The 10,265-nt window shown below is 39.7% G+C and overlaps 1 long non-coding RNA gene across 1 annotated transcript in view; it reads left to right on the top strand.

Annotated features, from left to right (window-relative positions):
- LOC140982951 (uncharacterized) overlaps window positions 1–7,241 on the top strand; it is a 95,578-nt gene extending 88,337 nt beyond the window's left edge. Inside the window, exon 2 of the long non-coding RNA XR_012176361.1 lies at window positions 7,131–7,241. This is a non-coding gene — a long non-coding RNA (uncharacterized lncRNA). The remainder of the gene's footprint in view (window positions 1–7,130) is intronic.
- Window positions 7,242–10,265: the final 3,024 nt, after the last annotated feature.

Raw genomic sequence — 10,265 nt, 5'->3', positions numbered from 1 at the left:
CCTCCGGGTCAGATTTCCCATGGAACGAAGGAATCTTCATCTTAATACTACCCATATTACCATCCTCCCTATTCCCGTCATTGTATCTACCCCGTGTGGCTTCTCTCCTTCCTCTACCAAATCCTCTACCTCTTCCATTCCTACCCCAATTCTCACTTTGGCTCTCCTCTTCTCCTCCTAAGTCATACTCTTCATCTTCTTCTCCTCTACCCAAATCCTTAGGCTTAGATCTAGCTCCACTACTACTAACTTCAAGCCTACTCATCCTCTCGTGTAACGGCTCCAACTCCACCCTCATCATCCTAGAGAAATGCCCAAACAATGCCTCCATTTGGACCTTAGATAACCCCGGGTTCGACCTATCTCCTACCTCCCTCTCCATTTAATTTCAGTTTGTACCTTCAAGAAAACGTTAGTAGAAAACAATATGTTCCTCTCCCAAATGCTCACGGTCACTCCAAGGAAAAGTCGCTCGTCACTCCTCTCTAGTTTTTTGTTTTGTTTTTGCTCACAACAAATACTGACCGTTCACTCCAGAGAAAATTCACTCGCACTCAAGTATTTTCACTCAAATTTGATAGTATTCTCAAAGGTGTGCTCAAGCTTTGTATTTGTATATCAAACAATCAAGTTCAACTTGTGAACAAATGTGATCGACTCACTAAGACTGTGTAGACAAGAAATTTGAAGGTATAATTTTTTTTTTTTGACTATGAGAGACAATTGGATAAGACTCTATAAAGAAAATAGAACAAAATACCAATAAGAAATACTGGAGAATTTTCGGATTTTTGGTATTTTTTTTTGCTCTAAGAATTCCGAAAATTAAAAAAAAAATAAATAAGACACAAAATTTCGTGAATCACATATTCACGAACGACGAAGAATGATAGAACCAAACAGATTTGAAAGCGTAACTAAAGGATAATTAGATCTGATAATAGAACGAAGGATAAACTTACTTGAATTCAATTAACCAAAAGCTCTGATACCAAATGATACGAATCCTCGTACGAATAAATAGCAAACACGACTAAAATCGAATCGCGCCCTCTATTCAATACGAGCAAGGATCGATGTGTTGTCCCGATCTTTTGAATCAAGCCTGTGTGTGATTTTTCACCTCTAAACTATGAAAACTTTAGCAACAAATAATCACGGAAAATAGACAACCGAAATTATAACGAACCTTCAAAAACAAGCCCTTGACAATCCGCACAAGAACGATCGACAAACGCCACAAAGTTAAAACTTTGATAAGTTTGATTGTGATTACAAAGCAAAGCTTTGAAAAAAGTTTGAGAGAAAACACTCAAAACTATTGTATAAACTCAATAATAATGTTAATTGTGTGTTGAATTTTCGTCTCTATCATCTTTTAATATAAAAGATAACAATATCTAGTCTCCCAAAAAAATAAAACTCTAAAAAAGGAATAAAATCTCGCCAAACCGCAAAGTACACGGACCCCGTGTAGACGTCAGGGTCTAGGTCCGTGTAGGCACTGTGAGGTACACGGACCCCGTGTACAGGTCCGTGCTCGGGTCCGTGTACACTCGGGATTTCTTCATTCTTGGCTGTAATGGACACGGACCCCGTGTACAGGTCCGTGCTCGGGTCCGTGTACACTCGAGATTGCTTGAATAACGTTCTTTTGGTTCCCGAACTCACTCCCATGCATCACGAACCCTTCGGCACTTTGCTTCTCGCACGTAAGCCCTCCTTGATTGCTCATGACTCCCTGCAGTGCCTCCTTAAACTTCTTCAGCCGTCCTCTAGTGATCTGTCCCTCCGGCAACTCCAAAGGATCCCATGCTTTCCTTGGCGCTCGATCACCCGTGTTTGCATCAGCTAGGAGCGTTAGTTAAGCCAAAAGGCATGACCATCCACTCATACAACCCGTACTTGGTTTTAAAAACATTTTTCCACTCATCACCTTCTCTCATTCTAATTTGGTGATAGCCACTCTTTAAATCAATCTTGCTAAAACTACAAGCACCATGCAATTTATCTAACATATCATCTAGTCTAGGTATGGGATGCCTATACTTAATGGTAATGTTATTGATTGCCCTACAATCTACACACATAGCCATCTTTCTTAGGAACTAATAAAACAGGTACAACACAAGGAGACATGGACTCACGCATAAAACCCCTATCTAACAACTCACTTACCTGCCGTTGAAGCTCCTTAGTCTCCTCCGGATTGCTCCTATAAGCTGGAAGATTTGGCAATGCACTCCTGGGTACAAAATAAATTTGGTGCTCAATCCCCCTCAATGGTGGTAGTCCTTGAGGTAGCACCTCCGGAAATATATCGTCAAATTCCTGCAAAAGTGAAACAACAATGCTCGGAAGGGACCCGACTATATCACTTGTGTTAAAGAGGATCTCTTTTTAAAGAATGAACACAAGTGGTTCATGTGTGTGCATCAATTGCTTCAACTCACTTTTTTGTGGCATATATGTTTTCTTTTTGTCTTCCTTCCTCTCAATTTCTTTTCCCTCATTTTCTTTCCTCTCTTTTTTGTTTTGTATGGCTATCTCACTTTTTTTATCACTATTTTTTTCGGCCATCTTTTTTTATTTTCAAAGGCCACCTCACTTTTTTGTTCACTCTTTTTTTCGGCCTCATCTCCCTTCTTTTTTCACAATAGGCTCCTTTTTCAGAACAAAAGAATACCTATTCATAAACCCATCATGTGTCACTTGCCTATCATATTTCCATGGTCTACCCAACAAGATATGACAAGCATGCATGGGCACCACATCACACATGACCTCATCCACATACTTCCCAATAGAAAACGACACCAACACTTGTTTGATCACCTTCGCTTCCGCACAATCATTCAACCATTGAAGCCTATATGGTTGAGGATGCTTTAATGTAGGTAAACCCAATTTTTCGACCATCTCACTACTAGCCACATTGGTGCAACTTCCCCCATCTATGATAAGATTGAAAACCTGGCTATTCAAAAAACATCTAGTATGGAACAAGTTTTCCCTTTGGTTAGTCTCCTCCTCCTTGACTTGGGCACTCATGATACGCCTAGTCACTAGTGCTTCTCCTACAACCGCCCCATAACCCTCATCAGGATTCTCTAACGCAGGCATCTCATCATCATCACCCTCGTCATCCCCCTCACTTTAAGACTCATATTCACCATAGTCATTTAAAATCATTATCTTTTTATTAGGACATTGATTAGCAATATGACCTAACCCTTGACACCTAAAACATTTAGTATCTCTAGATTGATTAAAAGGATTTTTAGATTTACATTGCACTCCTTTTTTAGGCGCCTCTTGTTTGGTCTCAATCTTGGGCATGGTCACCACCTTATTCTCCTCGCTTTTCACCACATTTGATCGCCAAGAAGATGATGAAACCCCAGTTTGATTGGTGCGGCCAACTCCACGCCTCTTGAGTTGTTGCTCCACTTTTCTGGTCACTTGCACCATTTCGTCTAGATCCAAATTGTGCCGAAGCTCCACTTGATCTTGAATCTCCCTCTTCAAACCACAAAGAAAAAGAGCCATCGTCGCCTCACTATCTTCCTCAATATTTGTCATAATCATGACTACTTCCATCTCCTTGTAGTAGTCCTCAACACTCTTTAACCCTTGCCTCAAAGTTTGTAGCCTTTTAAACACCTCCCTATAATAGTGATTGGGCACGAACTTCTTCCTCATGACCCTCTTCATCTCATCCCAAGTTTCAATGGGTATCTCATTATACGTCCTCCTAGTGGTCACTAGTTGATCCCACCAAATGAGAGCTTAGTCTAGAAATTCAACCACCGCCAACCTAACCTTCTTTGGTTCGGAGTAGTGATGACATTCGAACACAATTGTTGCTTGAATAATGTTCCTTTGGTCCATAAACGTACTCCCATGCATCACGAAGCCTTCCGCACTCTGCACCTCGCTTGTAAGTCCTTTTCCTTTGCTCATAAGCCCATGCAATTCCGTCCGCTCGTGATTGATCCTTTCGACAACTCTAAAGGATCCCATGCTTTCCTTGGAGCTTGATTACCCGTTTCGCATCATCCTCCCCTTCTTGAAAAGGATTTATCCTCAAATCTTTTTCATTACCTACATCAAACAAAAAAAGATCACTAACATTAAAAGTAGAACTGACGTTATACTCACCTGACAGATCAAGTTTGTAGGCGTTGTCATTGATCCTTTCGAGGACTTGAAATGGTCCATCACCCCTCGGTAGTAGCTTTGAACGTCGCTTCTTAGGAAACCTTTCCTTCCTCAAGTGTAGCCACACCCAATAACCCTTCTGAAATACCACATTCTTCTTCCCCTTGTTGGCTTGCTTGGCATATTGCTCATTTTTCCTCTCAATGTTGGCCTTGGCCTTTTCATGCAAACCCCAAACAAATTCAGCTTTCTTCTTGCCATCCATGTTTAACCTTTCACTCATAGGTAAAGAGATCAAATCCAACAGAGTGAAAGGATTAAAACCATAAACTATTTCAAATGGCGAATAATTTGTAGTTGAATGCACGCAACGATTATAAGCAAACTCAACAAATGGCAAACAATCTTCACACAGGTAGAGGTGCCAAGTTGGCAAAGTGCCATGTCAATAGACATTGGTTTATATCGATGTGTTTAGGAGCAGATCGGATTTTCTTACAGATATTCGATATAGAATACGTAAGTCTAGGAATAAGAACGTATCCCATCTAGCTGAGGAGAGTAGATGTGTTGCTACGTTCTTATTCAACCGGGATCCCTAGATTAGATGAGTCAAGTCAAGAGTTTGATTTACAGTATTATATTGATTTATGTCTCGTAGATCATGATTCATGTTTTATAATTGTTTATGCTTTCGTATAAGATTATATGAATTGTATGATACATTGTTTATACTGGGATATATTTCTCACCGGAGTTATCCGGCTGTTGTTGTGTCTGTATGTGTGCATGACAACAGGTGGGACAGGATCATGGTCGAGAAGAGGATGAGAGATCAAGATTGGTGTGGAGATTCAGACCCAGAAGTGTATTTGGTTTTGACACTTGATATGTAGTTGTTGAACCTTAGTTTTATATGACTGCATGTTGTACAAGACTTGTACTTTTACTTTTGACATGTATCTCAGATTGATTATTATATGTTCCGCAATTATTTATTAAAAAAATATTTAGACCCAATTTAATTAATTGATCCATTTAATCCCAAAGAATGATTAAGAAGATAATTAGCGTCTGGGTCCCCACAGTTTCACCCTTTTACATTGTTTACTCTGAAGCTTGATTTCACACTGACAGGTTTGAATGAAATTTCATTCACTAACCTTTTCTTACTCCCACTACTTCATCACCAGCGACAGAAAGGACGGATATCCCTCATAGCCTTTGAAAGCTGTACAATGAGAATTCTTTATATAAAAGTAAGAGTTTCGATGCCATCCTCATTTTCGATAGCATCCGAGTCTCATTGATCCGATCGGAAAGCCATAAGTCCCACATCAGATGATTGTTAATCTGCAGCCTCTTCTAGTCCGAATGTGCCACATCTCAGAACAACCTATGAATGTGCTAGCAAGGAAGTTGCCTCATGTGCGTGGGTCAATCATAACTAGGCAAGGCAGGCAAGTCGCAAGGCATTAACAAAGGCAAGCAGTCGTTACGTCGATTAAAGCCAGAACCCTAGATGCAGAGAATCCGTTGTTAGGAATCGATTTCATCATAACTAGTTCAGTCGGGAGAGAGCGGCGGTGATATGAATCCTCGTACGAAAAAAAGCAAACACGATTAAATATGAATCGCGCCCTCAATTCAATAACAAACAAGGATCATTGTTAAGATGTCCTGAATTTTTGATTCAAGCGATTACGTGATCTTCACCCCTAAACTACGATGTTTAGTAATAAAAAATCACAAAAAAAACAACCAAAATCTCGAACGAACCTTCAAAAAACTCGTCTTTAACAATCCGCGTAAGAAACGATCGACAAACCCACAAAGTTAAAACTTTGATAAGTTTGATTTTGAAACAAAGCTAAACCTTGAAAAGTTTTGAAAGAAAAACTCAAAAGTTTGATATTCAATCAATAATAATCTGAATTGTTCCTTAATTTTCGTCCAAATATAATTTAATAATCAAGAGATATCAAATCTAGTTAACAAAAGAATTAAAACTCCAATTTGGGGAAAAATCTGCGCCAAATCGTATAGGATACGGACCCTTGTAGAGGTCGAGAGTGGGATCCGTGTAGGCTTTGGATTTCTCATGCTCGAGTGTAAGGGACACGAACCCCGTGTACAGGTCCGTGCTCAGGTCTGTGTAGGCTCTGGACTTCTCTTTCTTGGAAAGCTTATGGTATTCGGGAATCTTCCTCAATTGTTTCTTGAATAATGTTCCTTTGGTCCATAAACGTACTCCTATGCATCACGAAGCCTTCCGCACTCTGCACCTCGCTTGTAAGTCCTTTTCCTTTGCTCATAAGCCCATGCAATTCTTCCTTGAACCTCTTCATCCGTCCCCTCGTGATTGGTCCCTCCGGCAACTCTAAAGGATCCCATGCTTTCCTTGGAAAGCGCTTGACCACCCGTTTTGCATCATCCTCCCCTTCTTGAAAAGAATTTGTCCTCAAATCTTGTTCATTACCTACATCAAACAAAAAAAGATCACTAACATGAAAAGTAGAACTGACGTTATACTCACCTGACAGATCAAGTTTGTAGGCGTTGTCATTGATCCTTTCGAGGACTTGACATGGTCCATCACCCCTCGGTAGTAGCTTTGAACGTCGCTTCTTAGGAAACCTTTCTTTCCTTAAGTGTAGCCACACCCAATCACCCTTCTGAAATACCACATTCTTCTTCCCCTTGTTGGCTTGCTTGGCATATTGCTCATTTTTCCTCTCAATGTTGGCCTTGGCCTTTTCATTCAAACCCAAAACAAATTCAGCTTTCTTCTTGCCATCCATGTTTAACCTTTCACTCATAGGTAAAGAGATCAAATCCAATGGAGTCAAAGGATTAAAACCATAAACTATTTCAAATGGCGAATAATTTATAGTTGAATGCACGCAACGATTATAAGCAAACTCAACAAATGGCAAACAATATTCCAAATTCTTTAAGTTTTTTTTAAGAATAGCACGCAAAAGTGTTCCTAAAGTTCTATTTACAACTTCAGTTTGTCCATCCGTTTGAGGATGACATGCAGTAGAAAACAACAATTTTGTTCCAAGTTTAGCCCACAACGTCTTCCAAAAGTAACTCAAAAACTTAACATCACGGTCAGAAACAATAGTCCTAGGCATGTCATGCAACCTAACGAATTCTCTAAAGAATAAGTCCATAATGTTTGAAGCATCATCAGTTTTATGACAAGCTATAAAATGTGCCAGTTTAGAAAATCTATCCACAACAAAAAAAATAGAATCCCTCCCCTTCTTTGTGCGGAAGTGAAAGTTAACAAGCAAGTGCTAGTGCCTTTTTCTATTGGCACGTATGTGGATGACGTCTTGTGTGACGTGGTACCCATGCATGCTTGAAATATCTTGTTGGGTAGGCCTTGGCAATATGATAGGCGAGTGACACATGATTGGTTCAAGAATAGGTATTAATTTGTATTGAAAAAAGAATCCATTGTATTACTTCCTTTGTCCCCAAAGCAAGTGTTGGAGGACAATTTGAAAAAAAAGAAGAGAGATGAGGCCGGAAAAAAGAGTGACCTAAAAAGTGAGATGGCCTTTGAAAATCAAAATGAAATGGCTGAAAAAAGAGTGATAAAAAAAATGAGACAGCCTTACAAAAGAAAAATGAGAGGAAAGAAAATGAGAGGGAAGAAAATGAGAGTAAAGAAAATGAGAGGGAAGAAATTGAGAGGAAAGAGGCCAAAAAGAAATCATATATGGCCCAAAAAGGTGAGTTGAAACAATTGATGCACACACATGAACCACTTGTGTTGATTGTTTATAAAGAGATCCTCCTTAACACAAGTGATATAGCCGGGTGATGTGAATTCACGTACGAATAAAAGCAAACACGATTAAATTTGAATCGCGCCATCAATTTAATATCAAACAAGGAATTCGTGTTGTCCCGGTCTTTTGAATCAAGTGTGTGTGTTGTGATTTTCACCTCTAAACTATGAAAAGTTTAGCAACAAATAATCACGAGATAAAAAATCGAAAATTATGACGAACCTTCAAAGAACAAGTATAAGACAATCCGCACAAGCACGATCGACAAACGCCACAAAGTTAAAACTTTAATAAGTTTGATTTTTTTTTTTGTGAAGAACAAAGCAAGAGCCTAGAAAGTTGAGAGGAAAATCTCAAAGTTTGATAACTCAATAATGATCTCAATTGTTCCAATTTTTGTCCATAATATTGTGTACAAATCTAAAAGATACTCAAAATCAAGTTACCAAGATAATTAGGATTCTTAACAAGGAAACTAGATTTTCTTCTCGCAGCAGGCGCGCTCGGGCGGCAGAATTTGACCGCTCGAGCGCCATGTCTTCTGGCTATTCGCGCTCGGGCGGTAGAAAATGACCGCTCGAGCTCCGAGTGTTCTGGAAATCACCTCTTGGTCAGTACGTTTGGCGCTCAGGCGGTAGTATTTTACCGCTCGGGCGCGGGTCATTCTGGATGTTTTCTTCGTTCATCACTTGAATGGTGTTCTTATGACTCCCAAACTTACTCCCATGCATCACGAACCCTTCAGCACTCTGCACCTTGCTTGTAAGTCCTTCTTTATTGCTCATAAGCCCTTGTAGTGCCTCTTTGAATTTCTTTAATCGTCCTCTCGTGATTGGTCCCTCCGGCAACTCTAAAGGATCCCACGCTTTCCTTGGAGCTTGACCACCCGTGTTCGAATCATCCTCCCCTTCTTGAAAAGGATTTGTCCTCAAATCTTGTTCATCACCTACATCAAACAAAGAAAGATCACAAACATTAAAAGTAGAACTAACGTTATACTCACCTGGTAGATCAAGTTTGTAGGCATTGTCATTGATCCTTTCGAGGATTTGAAATGGCCCATCACCCCTCGGTAGTAGCTTGGAATGTCGTTTCTCAGGAAACCTTTCCTTCCTCAAGTGTAGCCATACCCAATCACTCTTTTCAAACACCACTTTTTTCTTCCCCTTGTTGGCTTACTTGGTGTATTGCTCATTCTTCTTCTCAATGTTGGCCTTGGCCTTTTCATGCAAACTCCTAAGAAATTCAGCTTTCTTCTTGCAATCCGTGTTTAACCTTTCACTCACAGGTAAAGACATCAAATCCAACGGAGTCAAAGGATTAAAACCATAAACAATTTCAAATGGCGAATAGTTCGTAGTAGAATGTACGCAACGATTATAAGCAGACTCAACAAATGGCAAACAATTTTCCCAATTCTTCAAGTTCTTTTTAAGAATAGCACGCAAAAGTGTTCCTAATGTCCTATTGACAACTTCAGTTTGCCCATCTGTTTGAGGATGACAAGTAGTAGAAAACAACAATTTTGTGCCAAGTTTATCCCATAAAGTCTTCCAAAAGTAACTAAAAAATTTAACATCGCGATCAGAAACAACAGTCCTAGGCATGCCATGCAACCTAACGACTTCTCTAAAGAACACATCCCCAATGTTTGAAGCATCATCAGTTTTGTGACAAGCAATGAAATGTGCCATCTTAGAGAATCTATCAACAACAACAAATATTGAATCCCTCCCCTTCTTAGTCCTATGCAACCACAAAACAAAGTCCATAGAAATATCAACCCAAGGTTCACTAGGGACGAGAAGTGGTGTGTACGATCCATGTGGTTGTGTCCTAGACTTAGCTTGTCTACAAGTTATGCACTTTTCACAAACACGCTCAACATCACGTTTCATATGTGGCCAATAGAAATGTTCATGCAATGCACTTAAAGTTTTAGCCACACCAAAATGTCCCATCAAGCCACCCCCATGTGCCTCCCTAACAAGTAATTCACGAACTGAGGATTTAGGAATGCACAACCTATCTTATCTAAATAAGAAGCCATGATGCAAATAAAATTTATCATGTGGACCATGCATACATGTCTCAAACACACCTTTAAAATCCTCATCTAGGACATATAATTCTTTCACATGCTCAAATCCCAAAATTTTTTATTCCAATGTAGAGATTAGTACGTACCTCCGTGATAGTGCGTCGGCCACTATGTTTTCCTTACCTTGTTTGTACTTGATGATGTATGGGAACGTTTCAATGAATGCCACCCACTTTGCATGCCTCTTGTTCAGCTTT

The sequence above is a fragment of the Primulina huaijiensis genome, chromosome 8, assembly GCF_012295235.1.
Source record: "Primulina huaijiensis isolate GDHJ02 chromosome 8, ASM1229523v2, whole genome shotgun sequence".
Lineage (NCBI taxonomy): Eukaryota > Viridiplantae > Streptophyta > Magnoliopsida > Lamiales > Gesneriaceae > Primulina > Primulina huaijiensis.
This window is presented reverse-complemented; position numbering and strand designations above follow the sequence as displayed.